Genomic DNA, 15,435 nt, shown 5'->3' on the forward strand with positions numbered 1-15,435 from the left:
TTAGTTCAGTCTTTGCAGTTGAGTATAAATAAAATGCAGCCCTGCCCTGCAGTGTATGGATACGTCATACTATTCTGTAAAATGTCATTCTTTAATATTTTATCAGAATCCCGAACAAGAGTTATAAACTCATGACTATTGTATTACCTTCCTTGAGCAAAATTAATATATTCATGTATGTATAAATGTGTGTGTGTGTGTGTGTGTGTGTGTGTGTGTGTGTGTGTGTATATATATATATATATATATATATATATATATATATATATATATATATATATATATAGAGAGAGAGAGAGATATGGGTTCATATTATATGATAGAATGCTAGAAATAGCGAACAATCTATTATCGAACCCAAATGCACGAAACCACAACATTTCGAAGGAACAGATCAGCAAATTGTTTCCAAGGGAAAAAAATTCACTGATCCAAAAAAAATGTACAGGCAACATAAAGTGGGGGGCTTCACCCCCCCCTTAAATATACCAACTCCGAGATTGCACCACTGTGAAGAAAACAGCAAAGTCCAGAGAACGGCCCAGCAATTTCTTTTCCCTGGGAAGAAATTCGCTGATCCGTTCCTTCAATATTCTGTGGTTTTGTGAATTTGGGTTCGACAAATGAGCGTTCGCTATTTCTAATGTTCACTCATGTAATAGGAACCTTTTATATATATATATATATATATATATATATATATATATATATATATATATATATATATATATATATATATATATATACATACATATACACACACACATGGTATCTGTACACAGTTTTCTCATAAGTCCCCCCCCCACACACACACACACATTTACATACTGTTGTTAAAGGTCCTAGATTTTTGCAGTTTTGTTGCACTCCCAGATCTGTGATTTCTCAGTCCAAAGAGAAAGGCTCCATTCTCTAGGCCTCCATCTCAAGATACTTGTGTCTACAGTGATTGTCTGGCCTCCTACTTAGTGAAGGATAACTGTTGATCAATTGGAAGGGGGTGAAAATACAGACACCCTAAAGGACAAATACCACAAAGCCAGCTCTGTGGCACAGATGGCTAAAGCTTTGACTGGGACCCAGTTGACATGGGATGAACAAGTTAGTGTCCCTAGTGCTGGAGAAGATAGCAAATTTCCTGAGGACCGTACCAGTAAATTCCAAAACTGGACTGAGCAGTGGAAAACACAGGGTTTTCATGAATTTTGCCTTTTAGGCCAAGAGCATTTACCACAACTTGTATTTCTTATTGTATTTACTACCAATAATGCTATCAGCTTGTTTTAAATTCATTGTGCTGTGTATAAAATGTTTTTATTTTTATATAGGTACAAGATAGTTCATTGCATTGCCCTTTCATTAAGTCACAAATGATTAAAACAATTAATGGAAACATTTCACCGCAAGTAAGTTTGGTTGAATCACAATTTGCAGAAAAGTGTAGAAGGCTATGGACAATCACTGCTGATGTAGTTTAGGATCTTAGGAATTTATAAGGTAAATTAATCTAGCACATGATTTGTACATTGCTAATGCCCCACTTCCATGCTCTATCCCAAGAAGGCTAGATTTGTGAGCCAGCAGTAAATCACTGTGTTTGGTGCTTTTTGTTTTTTTCTGTGGTTGTGTGATCATGGAGTTAGTATATTTAAGCTAAGAGGTGCATGGAGGCCTGCCCCCACCCAGCAAATAAACAAAAAAAAACTTTGGGTGGAAATTTGTTGTATGAAACTTTCTGCAAAATGAAATTCAGTGAAATGTGTGTTCAGTGATTTTTTTTCAGTTATTTGTGATTAGATGAAAAAACGTATGATAGAAGAGTACTGATATGATATATTATAGGATCTAAGGAGACACTGAAGTAAGACGTACACATTTACTTAACTGCCAAACTATATAATAGTAGGCCACCTGGCTTTGAAAAATACGAAATGAACGGTACCTTCACAGCAGTTCACTAGTCTGTTTAATACTTTCAGGATACAGGCTGTCCCATAACTAGCAAGATAGTCCCATGCTATAGCCCTGTTTGCTAGCCCTCACTCTCTCCTTCAAGCTCTGGGACTCCAGGAGTTCTGTCCAGGTTGTAGGGGTGTCTCATAAGCCCCAGTCTCAATTTCAAGATCAACTACTTCCACCAAGCTTAATACATCAATTATGTTCCACAGATTAGTATCATTGAGTATAACCCTATCTTCAGTATGAACCTGAACAAGCTAATGCAACAGCTGGAATGTCCGCAGAGGTTCCTCAGAAAAAGAATTCGGGGAGTAATCACATTTCCTATGTAGATTGCTTTCAAGCCCTATCTCTTATACCCTGTTTCCTACAGACTGCTGATATCGTTGGATCCTGCTATGAGGGACCTCTTCATCTCTGCAAAATGAACAGCACCAGAACTTCTAGATTTAAACTTTGCTTGTGACTTACATACCTGTTCCTCCAATATATCCTATTTATCTCAGAAAATCCCCATCCTCTAGAATAGGTTTCCCATCCATGTGAAACAAAGCCCTTCTCTAACTCTGTTTAAGTGTAGTCTGAAACAGTGGATGAGAATTGGAAATTCACCCCTGGTCTGGCTTCTATTGAAAGTTCACGCCTAGTCTGACACTTGTGGCTGTGATGGACAAATGCAGCCATTAAATCATGCCTTAACTAACATGCACCCCTTAAAATAACCTCTAATGCATAATAACTCATGGAATACCTTTGGGTTGCATGGATAGGTTTTTAAAGGTCCGAGTGGTCATTAGCCTATGAAACCATTAGCCCTAATTGAGCTGTCTTAATCCATTCTTCTGGTTCTCATTTTCAGGACTTCATACTGTTCCTTCACTGAGGAGCTACCTTTCTTAATTATGTTTTCCAGGCTGTTCTTATTTTTATTGGGGTAACTGATAAACTAAGTCCATGCGACTGCCTAATTATTATGAGAACCTCTGTGAGAATATTCCCATGATTCATTCATTGCTATGCATTCTGAGAGACTTTAAAGAAACATGTACACTTTGCATCATCATTATTTTACAAAATTCTAAATATACAAAACGTTTACAAATTGTTTGTATCCAGCAGGCTCAACATGCTACAACTGCCCATCCCCATCTCAGCATGAACTAGGAGTTTTGGACTCATCATGACTGGTGGTCCTTGACAACCTATATCACAATTTAGCAGTAGTTGAGGACACAGGCAGACATTTCCCCATGTCTCTCTCAAGCTTTTCCTCTACTCTTTTCTGTAAATCCCTCCTATTGAGTTCTAGTGGCGTATAAGACATATGCATATTGTTGTGTCTTTTGGCTTATCCTGGTTAGGGATCGCCACAGTGGAACTCCGGTCCGCTAATGTTAGGTAGTAGATTTTTACGTGCCGAGTTACCAGCCCTGATGCACAACCTTCAACGAAGGCACGCTCATTCATGCATGCCTCCACACAGAAGACGATCTAGCTGAGAATCGAATGGGACAACGTCTTGCTGTGAGGCGACAACGCTACCTTAATTGAAATGAATTCATTTTGCAAGATATCTCTGAAGACCCTGTTTTGCTGTCCAACTGAAGCCTTCCTTCCTTGTTCTATGCTGTGGGTGTCAACCTATCTCAACTTGTAAAGTATTTATGCCACTTAAATGCGTTTTTCAGTATATCGCAAGTGTTTCTAGCAACAGTTGCAGGTACACAACCACAGATAGTTTCCTTAATAGCACCTCTATTCATTAGGGTTGCCACCTTTTCAAATGGCCAAAGTGGGACATTTTTGGTACAAACATCAGATTTTACAGGCCGACACACACCCATGGTCAGTACAAAGGATAGAACTTAACTTTTTTGCCTAAATAAAAGCTTACTCTTGTAGCATTTTAATTGCTTATTCTGTTTCTTATAACATTTAGGTATTTTAGATGAAGGATAACTGTTTTATGCAACTATTATGTAAAATATAGGAAATAATTGTGTCCTAAAATCTCAGGACATTTGCCATTTTTAACATTTTTTGTCAGGACACAACTGCCCAAAGAGGGACTGTCCCTCGCAAAGTGGGAACCCTAGTATTCATTTATTTTCTGTCTACAATTTCTTCTTTCCTAGAGAATGTTCTGCACATCCTCTGTGTTTTATCTTGCACCCTTCTTTTATATTCTTAACACTTGCTGGTATGCAGTACTTAGCCTAAGTACCTATTCTTCCTGAAGTACGTGACTTACACAGTCTAGTCACTGCACTGTTAATATGATATAGTTCACAGAGATTTATTTCACCATTCTCCTTAAAATTGCTTTCCTTGTATTCAGAATGGCCATCTTTGTTTTTTCTTGCAATCTTTAAGATGCACAAATCTTGTTGCTTACCTCCAATATTAACTTTGATACAGGCATAATAATATTTACCCTTTGCACATCTTGTGTGGCCTTACAGATGCCACTCTATACAGCAAATGTGTTCACTCAGTCTAAAGCTTCTGTAACCGTTTACATTAATCTGTTCTTCAGCTTCAAGTTTCATGTTTGATTTACTACTGAATATAGGGCTATCGAATTCCTCCTCCTTCTGTTCTTACATCCTGTCTGTCTGATCTGGTAACTACTTTTCACTGACTGTACAAGCTTGCCCATCATTCCATGTTTATGGGGCTTACTGGTAAGTTCTTTACCCTGGGATTACTGACTTCAGTGACCTGCACTGATGTAGCTTCTTTCCCTGTCTTAAAATGAGTAGCTACTACTGTTTCACTCCTTTTCATTTCCTTATGTTGTCCTTTCACTCCAAAGGGTGATTCGTAGTAAAACATATTAGTTTTACATTTTACAACGACCCCCCAATAATATTCCAAAACGTGCATGCTGATTGGTCAGCGTGCACTTTGTAAGTCAGAATTACAGTAATGGAAAAAGGTCCGGTCGGCCGGACTTTTTCCATTAGTATAATTTTTTTTTTTTACAGCAACGGAGAACGCAAGATCTCCTTTGCTTTTTACACACTGTCTCGCTATGTTAACATAGCGAGACAGCGTTAAAAAAAGCAACAGAGATTCTCTGTTGCTTTTTTTTAAAGCTGTCTCGCTATTTTAAACTCCTTTAACATAGCGAGACAGTGTGTAAAAAGCAATGGAGATCTTGCTTTCTCTGTTGCTTCTGCCCGCAGCTCTGATGTACTGAGTAAGCATACGCATGCGCACTGCATCAGAGCTGCCGCAGAATACCAGACAGCTGCGGAAGGGCAGCAAGGAGGCATTATACAATGTCATTATTTAAGAAAAGTAATTCATTTTTTTTCTTAAATAATGTCATTGTATGATAGCAATAACCCACTTCTGGGTGTTGGTAATGCTGGATTTACCCATGGTTGTCTTTGTTTGGCCACTCAGGCTTCGCCCTCGTGACAAAACCACACCAACCATGGGTAAATCCAGCATTGCCCACACCCAGGCATGGGTTATTGCTATATTATTCCCTGATTCATGTTGCTGCCTTCAGCTGTATTTTTTATTTTACACAAGCAAAAATAGGCTCAGAACGCCGCACTCTAATGCTTATCTTGCTTTCTGTGCTCACTTTGTTCTTAAGGTCCTCAGTCAAGGACCAGCATTCTCCTCTGTATTTTAATAACAACACTTCTTGAAAGTTTGTCTGCATACTGCTGTCATGTACTGATATTGTCTTAATTTCCTGCACTGACAACCCTTACAGCTTTGGAGTCATAATTGCTTATCAGGTTATCCTTCAGTTTCTGTACTCACATCCTCAAGCTTTGGATTTAGAATTCCTCATCAACTCACCTTCAGTTTGTATGCTAATATCCCCAACAGTTTTGATTTTTTTTGATACTCTGTCATTGCAGGAGGCTTCTGATAAGACAGAATTCTTTTCACTAATAACCTTCAAATTTTGACTTTTGTTTCTGTCTCTATCTTGCTTTCTTTTTTTAGATTATTCTCTTTTTACTAACTTGGTGCATAGAACTATTCCCCTACCAAGAGGTCCTATATTTTACAGCAACATTAATTTCACTAGGGCTCTGTTCAAGGTTACCATGTTTCTCAGAAGTGTATGTTCTTTGTCTTGTTCTCTCTGCATTGCAGTCTCTCTGTCTCAGGGTGAGTCTACGCCATTCATTTACTATGTTTTCCTTCTCTAAGTTGTTTTCATTCTACTTCAAGATGAATATACAGCACCCTCTCTTTCCTTTTCTCTAGTTTCTTGTGAAGAGTATTGTTGAACATATTTCTTCTTTCATTGTCCAGTGTCATTCCTTATAATTACTTTTTGCCTAGACTCTTAAGTTTTTCTCTTCTATACTTAAAGAACGGTACTTTTCCGTTATCGGGGCAACAGTGGAAATGCGGTTCCAAAAGCTAAGTTAATAACAATGAATACACATGCCCATAAATCTGGACTTTTCCTCTCTTCCCTGTATTTATATCTGATTAAATAATAATTCTTGAAAAGAAAAAAAGAAAAGTAATAGTAAGCAGAATCACTACACAATGTATTCATTAATTCCACTGTTCACGATTGCATGATCTGATCTGTCACATTCCGCGTAATAAAAATGAACTCACAACAACCGTATGTTCCTTAGAATAGCAGGATCAAGATGCCCCAACAAACTCGAAGCAGGAATACCGATGTACACAAGTTTATTGACAAATAAATCACGTACAAACTGCTCAGATACTGGAATGGTTAACCGCTTTCATCTGTCTCAACACAGATTTCATCAGAACCAATGAAGCTCCTACAATCCATTCTTTTTATAGCATTTTTGGCGCCAAAATCCTTAAATCAGTAATTTACTATTAAAATGCATTAATAAAAATACTATTTTATACAACACTTTGTGTTTACAATAATTAAAACAACCCTATCTACTATTAACATATTATATTTGACCAAAACATAACCCTATGAAGAATACATATATTGTCTTTGAGCATCTACTACATACATCTACAAGAGGTATGACATTCATCAACTATTTAAACACTTTGTCCTCCACTCAATGTATTGATACCATGCAATGTTTATTATTCTATATACTCAGTAGGAATATATAGAAACTGATGCATTATTGACCTGCATTACTGTATCCAGATTATCCAAAAGTCAGGTAAATATACTAAATTCCTATACAATATCCCAAAAGTAATATGTGTACAATAAAGAATATATATGTACTAAATCCTTTAACAGTGTATTAAGAATTACTTATAAACATGTTCTCCTTTATTGTAACACTTTAATTCAAGGCTAAAAAAGGTTTCAAACTGATATAATCATTTATACCTGGTGGTGTTGTTGTATCTGTGCATATTTGCCATTTACTTTCAACCCATGCCAAGTATGTCTTCCAGTTACCACCTCTGTCACTAATCTCTACTTGGTCAATAATGGCGAAAGTAAAATTATGTTCTGTCCCTTTGTCCATGATATGCTTACATAATGCATTTTTTGTATCACCCTTTTTAATCCTGTACATGTGCTCGTATATACGAGTCTTAAACTTCCTCTCGGTTTTGTCTATGTAAAAGGCCGAACATTTTGTACAGGTAGCTATATAAACTATTCGTTGTGAATTGCAATTCCCATTTTTACATATTATCTTGGTATTCATGATATTACCCAACCTAATCTTTAATGTAGTGTTAATAGAGGTACATTGTTTACAGGAGCCACATTTTCTGGTGCCCTTCATTCTCTTTTCACTGATTCCATTTATTCCGTGCTCCATTATTCTTTTTATATTATTTCCAGTCTTGTAAACTGTGCATATCTCACTTCCTACTATATTTCCAATAGGACCCATAGTTGTAAATTAAGACCAATGTTTTTTGAGAATTTCAGTGATCAAACAGACATATGGATTAAATCTTATCACACATACTTTCCTATCCCAATCCATGCTCAGTTGTCTCTGCGGTACATTACTATTACCCAACAAGGGTTTATATTTTTGACCCCATTGCACTTTCACATAAGAAATTACATTCTCCAACAAGGTCCTCAGATAACCTCGGTCCTGAAATAATTTAGTAACTGTATCTAACTCACTTTTCATACTTTCAAAAGTGGATGACATTCTCGCTGCTGTTATACACTGACCCTTCACAATGTTTTTGAAAATATGTGGTGGATGGCAACTACTAAGATGGATGTAGTCGTTAGAAAAAGTGGGCTTCCTATATAATTTGGAGGTAAACCCAGTACCTGTGTTGCCTATCCAGGTATCCAAATATGCAATACCTGTTTTATCAAATTGATAAGTAAACCTCAAAAAATCTGTAGTGTTATTGAGATACTCTATAAAAATAGGAATCATATCTGTAGGTCCAGTCCAAATGATGAAAACGTCATCCAAAAATCTGGTGTATAACCTAATGTACTTGAAAAACTCACTGGGAAAAATATGTTGGTTCTCCCACTCGAGCATGACCATGTTGGCAAAAATGGGAGCACAAGAAGCTCCCATGGCCACTCCTCGAGATTGTCTAAAGAATTCCCCTTGATGTGCTATGTAATTGTGTTCTAGAACTAGTCCCATCATATCCATGATAAGATTAACTCTATCCCAACTGCTTCCCAAATATTTACTTAAACTACTATGAAAGTATTCTAATCCTGTAGATACAGGTATGCTGGAAAATAAATCCTGCACATCTATAGTAAGGAATGTCAAATTCTCATCCCAAACATCCGTCGTGAGTTTGCTCAGAAACATTGTGAAGGGTCAGTGTAAAAGAGCAGCGAGAATGTCATCCACTTTTGAAAGTATGAAAAGTGAGTTAGATACAGTTACTAAATTATTTCAGGACCGAGGTTATCCGAGGACCTTGTTGGAGAATGTAATTTCTTATGTGAAAGTGCAATGGGGTCAAAAATATAAACCCTTGTTGGGTAATAGTAATGTACCGCAGAGACAACTGAGCATGGATTGGGATAGGAAAGTATGTGTGATAAGATTTAATCCATATGTCTGTTTGATCACTGAAATTCTCAAAAAACATTGGTCTTTAATTACAACTATGGGTCCTATTGGAAATATAGTAGGAAGTGAGATATGCACAGTTTACAAGACTGGAAATAATATAAAAAGAATAATGGAGCACGGAATAAATGGAATCAGTGAAAAGAGAATGAAGGGCACCAGAAAATGTGGCTCCTGTAAACAATGTACCTATATTAACACTACATTAAAGATTAGGTTGGGTAATATCATGAATACCAAGATAATATGTAAAAATGGGAATTGCAATTCACAACGAATAGTTTATATAGCTACCTGTACAAAATGTTCGGCCTTTTACATAGACAAAACCGAGAGGAAGTTTAAGACTCGTATATACGAGCACATGTACAGGATTAAAAAGGGTGATACAAAAAATGCATTATGTAAGCATATCATGGACAAAGGGACAGAACATAATTTTACTTTCGCCATTATTGACCAAGTAGAGATTAGTGACAGAGGTGGTAATTGGAAGACATACTTGGCATGGGTTGAAAGTAAATGGCAAATATGCACAGATGCAACAACACCACCAGGTATAAATGATTATATCAGTTTGAAACCTTTTTTAGCCTTGAATTAAAGTGTTACAATAAAGGAGAACATGTTTATAAGTAATTCTTAATACACTGTTAAAGGATTTAGTACATATATATTCTTTATTGTACATATATTACTTTTGGGATATTGTATAGGAATTTAGTATATTTACCTGACTTTTGGATAATCTGGATACAGTAATGCAGGTCAATAATGCATCAGTTTCTATATATTCCTACTGAGTATATAGAATAATAAACATTGCATGGTATCAATACATTGAGTGGAGGACAAAGTGTTTAAATAGTTGATGAATGTCATACCTCTTGTAGATGTATGTAGTAGATGCTCAAAGACAATATATGTATTCTTCATAGGGTTATGTTTTGGTCAAATATAATATGTTAATAGTAGATAGGGTTGTTTTAATTATTGTAAACACAAAGTGTTGTATAAAATAGTATTTTTAATTAATGCATTTTAATAGTAAATTACTGATTTAAGGATTTTGGCGCCAAAAATGCTATAAAAAGAATGGATTGTAGGAGCTTCATTGGTTCTGATGAAATCTGTGTCGAGACAGATGAAAGCGGTTAACCATTCCAGTATCTGAGCAGTTTGTACGTGATTTATTTGTCAATAAACTTGTGTACATCGGTATTCCTGCTTCGAGTTTGTTGGGGCATCTTGATCCTGCTATTCTAAGGAACATTCCGCGTAATGCAATGCAGAGTTGGCAGGGATCCTGATAATCATTAATTGTAACTTGTATTCACATTCCTCTTCTGTGAAAACTTTCTGTTTATGTTTTATTAATGTCTCATATGTTGTATTTTTCTATTAGATATGTAGCACTGTAAGAGTTCCCGTACCTGCTTGCACCCCACTGAATGCAATACTGACTAGAACTGAGCACAGACAAGAACATGGCTAGAGGCCGTAAATCGGAACTTACTTAATTACTTTATTGTTGTTGTTATATCGATAGGTGGGGCACACATTTGAAATGCATCTTAAAAAAAAGTGAACTATGTGTTTTACATGCTTTTATAACCACCCTTTCAAACTACATTTTCAGCACCCGCTATCTACATACGGGAAAGCACGTCCACAAACAGAACACTCACCAGTGGGTAGTCAGGGAGCATGACACAGAGAGGATTTCTGGCACTGCGAATGATTTCCTATCAAGAAGACACTTTCCACATCAGATTTATTGGTGCTACTGACATTATGTTTTCGGGTAGATAAATATATTTTAAGATTGTATGATGGGATGTCAGTTAGGAAAATGGTAAAAGCGTGTAGTCATTGTTATTAGCTGTTGGAACCGCATTTTCACTGTTGCCTCAATAACGGAAAAGTACCTAAAGAATTGGGTGTTAGGACTCTGGCCAGTTATTTACTTCCATTCTTAAGTGAGAGCATAGTATAAGGAGCCATCTGCTGTCCTTTTAAGCAAACTTTTTCCAGCAGACACAGGTTCCTGCTTTCATCTCCCTCACCATCAGGGCTTCTCAAAATAATGATCAGACTCTGTAAGCCAATGTTTGGAGGAATATTTGGATCCAGAGACTAAGGACTATATGACTTAAAAATAAAGTTGGCCAAGGATGGCTGAACTACATAGACTTCAATGTAAATCAAAGGTCTTGCTACTAAGGCAGAATTCTTGAAATCCAAGTAGTTTAGTTTTTGCTAACTGCATTTTACATATTAAAGCAAAACAACAGGACAAGCGGTTTTGGCTTTGCTAGCCTTCCTCAGATCCTGTTACTTCCTGTTTCACAAAAGTTTTTAAAGACCAGTCACCAACAGGTTTATAGGTGTGTACTAAGCTAATGGCCCTAGAGCCTTCACAAACCTAGCCCATAGGGTTACACTGACATCGTGCCGCCCGACCTTAGTCCCCAGTGCCTCTGTCGAGTAGAGCCACTGGAGTGATCCTCGGGGTGAATTTTCTATTTCCCATCCACTCATCAAGGTTCCTCTTGAAGAGGGCCATTGAGGTGCCCTGTTTGACATATATGGGAAGTCCATCCCATAGCAAGGGCAGGCTCTGGGTTATGAACCTGTCCATCCAACCTGTTCTGTTGATTGTGGTAATGAGATTGAGGTCACTGGAGTGTGTGGTGCAGAGGGATTGGGATTTCTTTAGATGTAGCATTTCTAACAGAGCTGGATCAGACATGGCTTTGTATGTCAAGCAGAGATCGCCTCTAAGTAGGTGATATGGGACAGAGGGAGTTTTTTGAATCTGTCCATATAGGACAAGTGTTTAAGGCCTAGGATCCTCTTTGTGAGGTACTTTTGAAGCTTCTCCAGTTGTTGCAGGTGTCTAGTGAGGTACATGCCAAATGGGGCATTGTACTCGACGATTGGCCTAATGAAGGAAGAGTAGAGGGGGAGACAGTGACCTCTTTCTTCCTGGATGCAAAACCCTTAGTAATGAGATGTGCCACATAGGACTGTCTGACCACAGTGGTAATGTGGTGGTCAAAAGAGAGGCTGCTGTCAACTTGTGTTCCCAGATCTCTTCTAACACCTTCTGTGTTCAGTGGACTACCATCGATGTGATACTTCATGGGAACTAGGTTTTCCCAAAGGGCATGATGACACATTTTTTTGGATTGAGCTTAAGGCCATTGTTCTGCACCAGTCGTTTGTCTCAGTGAGGCCTTTCTGTAGGATGTCAGCATCACTTGGGGAGTTAATAATAGTTCCCAACTTGGAATCGTCTGCGAGCTTAGTTAGCCACAGACCCTTTGTGCTGGCCTGGACTTCAAAGAAGGAGATAACAGGAGAGGACTCGGGACTGAACCCTGTGGAACTCCACTCATGACTAGTCAGCAGTCTGACTTGGAGTCCTTTACTTTCACACTGTGTGGGTTCTATCTGTGAGCCAGTTTGCAACCCACCTAGTGATAGAGGGGTTGATGCCTAGTTCAGTGAGTTTTTCTATGATTCCTGAATGGGGAATGGTATCAAACACCTTGGCCAGATCAAGGTAGGCTGTAGGAACCACCTTGCCTTCATCCTCAGCTCTGGTGACTGACTCAAAGAAGTCGACCAAGTTGAGCAGGCATGAATATACCTTTCACAAAACCAAACTGTGTGGGATCCAGAGTTTGGAGAGTCCCTATATCCTTGTTTATTAGGTCCATGAAGATGTGTTCCATAGCTTTGTATATCTGACTCATCAAGCTAACTGGGCAGTAGTTTCCAGAGTCTGTAGTCGCTCCTGCTTTGTGGAGAGGGATGACTGTAGCAATGCACTATTCGGTAGGGACAAAGCCTGAGGTGAGGCTGTGATTGAACTGGGCACACAGGTGAGGTGCCAGTTCACTCTGTAGTTCATGTAGAACACAGCCAGGGATATTGTCAGGTCCCATGGAAGCTATATTCTTGGCCTTGGACAGTGCTGTTTTAACCTGTGCAGCCGTAATACTGGGTGCCTGGCAATCTACTGGTATTGTGATTGATCCTTTTGGGGGGGGGGGGGTAAAGTTAGCACTGACTCTGTTGGCCAGTATATTGGCAATATTTGTTGGCTTTGTATAAGAGGTACCATTGTGCAGTAGCTCAGAGCAAATCTGGGTATTGCCATGGAGATTCTTTACATAACTATAGAAGGCCGTGTGGTTGTCTTTACTATCTGCTGCAATTCTGTTTTCATAGCTAGCTTTAGAGGATTTGATGAGGGATATCGACTCTTTGTTGAGGCTGATGAGGAAGTTTTTCCAGTCTTGGGACTTCACCTTATTCCACATCAGTTTCCTCCTTCTGTTGTAGAGTTTGTTTATGGCAGGGGACCATCAAACTGGCTTCTTTTTTTTTGGAGGAGAGAGTCTTGGTTGTATTGGGTATGGTGAGATCCATGCATTTTTGTACGTGTTTGTACAGTGAATTGTTGTATGATTTGGTGGTCAAGCAACTATTCTCCATTTGCATGGGTGCTATGAAGTTAGCCACCTCTGTTTTTAGGCGCCCAAAGTTAGCTTTGGAGAAGTTTTTCATGGTGGTTACCTTGGTGGGAGGGATGTGGATTTCCAGGGTGATTAGTTTGTGGTCAGATCTAACCAGGGAGGAGTTAAACTATTGGTATAGAGCAAAGGTCACCCATGTTAGTAATGACCAGTCAAGGATGTTGCTACCTCTAGTGGGGGGGTAAGAACCAGCTGGTCCAGGACATTTGAATTAATGAATTCCAGGAAACGTTGAGAAGTGTATTGGTACACGAGTAGTTTTCACAGTTAATGGAGGAGTAGTTGAAGTCACCCAGTATGAGAGTGTTAGGTTGGACCCTAATATTCTCCAATGTGCTTAGGAACGTGGAGTGTGAGTCTTGGGACATTGTTGGGGGACCTATAGCAGGCTACGACCTGAATCGCTGTCTTACCCATTGTTAGCTGCACCTGAAGTATCTCTGATGTGGTATGTTGGGCTACCAGTCTTGAGGTATGCACATCCTTTATGAATATGGAAACACCACCGCCTTTGGAGCTTTGGTACAAGTTCTGGGGCCGAAAGGTGTGGAATGCGTTATAGCCTGGTAGTGCAGGCGTGCTTTCTACTGCCTTGAACCAGGTCTCTGTTACAGCAGAAATGTCTATGTTCTCCATTTTAAGGAGTGCTTCGAGCGAGTGCATTTTCAGATTTAAACTTCTAGCGTTGAGCAGCATGACCCTCAGATTGCATTCATTTGTATCTGTGACGGTGGTAATTTGGTCTTTGGAACACCACCTAAAAAGGCACTATAGAGGTGGCAAGAGCCTTGGCCAGTATCTGGAAGCACAGGGGAGACAGATGCAGGCCATCTCTGGCAAAGCATCGAGGTCTGTTAATCATGTCATCCCAAGCAGACAGATACTGGATCCCCTTAGAATGACACCAGAGATTTAGCCAATTGTTGAAATCGATCATTTTCTGCTTGTACTCCATCTCTATAGTCTCCACCTTCTCAGTGCAGGCTTTAAAGGAACCAAGCCATTGAGCCTTGGTTCCTTATCAGCCTGCAAATTACCATTGGTGACTGGTCTTTTAAAAACTTTTGTAAAACAGGAAGTAACAGGATCTGAAGAAGGCTAGCAAAGTTGAAAGCACTTGTCCTGTTTTACTCTGGAGTTTGCTGACTGCATTTTAAATATTAAACTACTTGGATTTCAAGAATTCTGACTTGGTAGCAAGACCTTTGCTTTACGTTGGAGTGTTTTCGTTTTGGTAAGGCTTAGTTTAAGTGCTGTCGGCACATTCTTTTTGTTTTGATATTTAACTACTTAGACTTGATCAGACCACCTTAACAAAATGTGTATGAAGGCAGCATCCGTCAACAAGCTTTCAATGCTTCATGTCTGTGCAGAGATACTCCCATTCTCACCACCCTCCAGAGGGGCCTTCTCTAACTGGAATACTGTGGCAGTATACGTGAGATTGCTCTATTGCTTTTCTCCATTGCAATGTCTAGATCAAAGGAGAAAGGCACCCCCTATTACCAACGCCTTCATCTCTTAAAACCTCTGTCTGCAGGGTCTGGTTAATAAGGTACACAACCATTTCAGTTTCTGCTTCTTAGGAGAAAAAATATTGTTAACCAGACAATCTCACTAGACAGACTGTCCCTTTTCATGGGCAACTCTTGAGTAATGTCTAGTTAAGTGACTTGCTCAGAGTCTCACCATTGACAAATCAAGGGTGGGAGAATCATCAGAGGTATAGCTAGTCTGGGGCAAATGAGGTAGACATGTCACATGCAGAGAGACTGGTATGATTAGCAGATGCTGATATGTCAGTAGCACAGTACTGGCATTCAGGAATGAATGCTGATGCTACATTTGTGACCAGGAGTGAAGCACATCATACTTTGTGTGGTATTTAGCTGCTGGAAGCT

General features: G+C 38.8%; 1 protein-coding gene across 2 annotated transcripts in view; it reads left to right on the plus strand.

The window, feature by feature from the left end:
• ERICH2 (glutamate rich 2) overlaps nt 1-15,435 on the plus strand; it is a 948,280-nt gene that overhangs the window by 343,709 nt on the left and 589,136 nt on the right. The gene's annotated exons all lie outside the window — the stretch shown is intronic.

This window comes from Protopterus annectens, chromosome 6.part1 (assembly GCF_019279795.1).
Source record: "Protopterus annectens isolate FY-2018-M chromosome 6.part1, PAN1.0, whole genome shotgun sequence".
Lineage (NCBI taxonomy): Eukaryota > Metazoa > Chordata > Ceratodontiformes > Protopteridae > Protopterus > Protopterus annectens.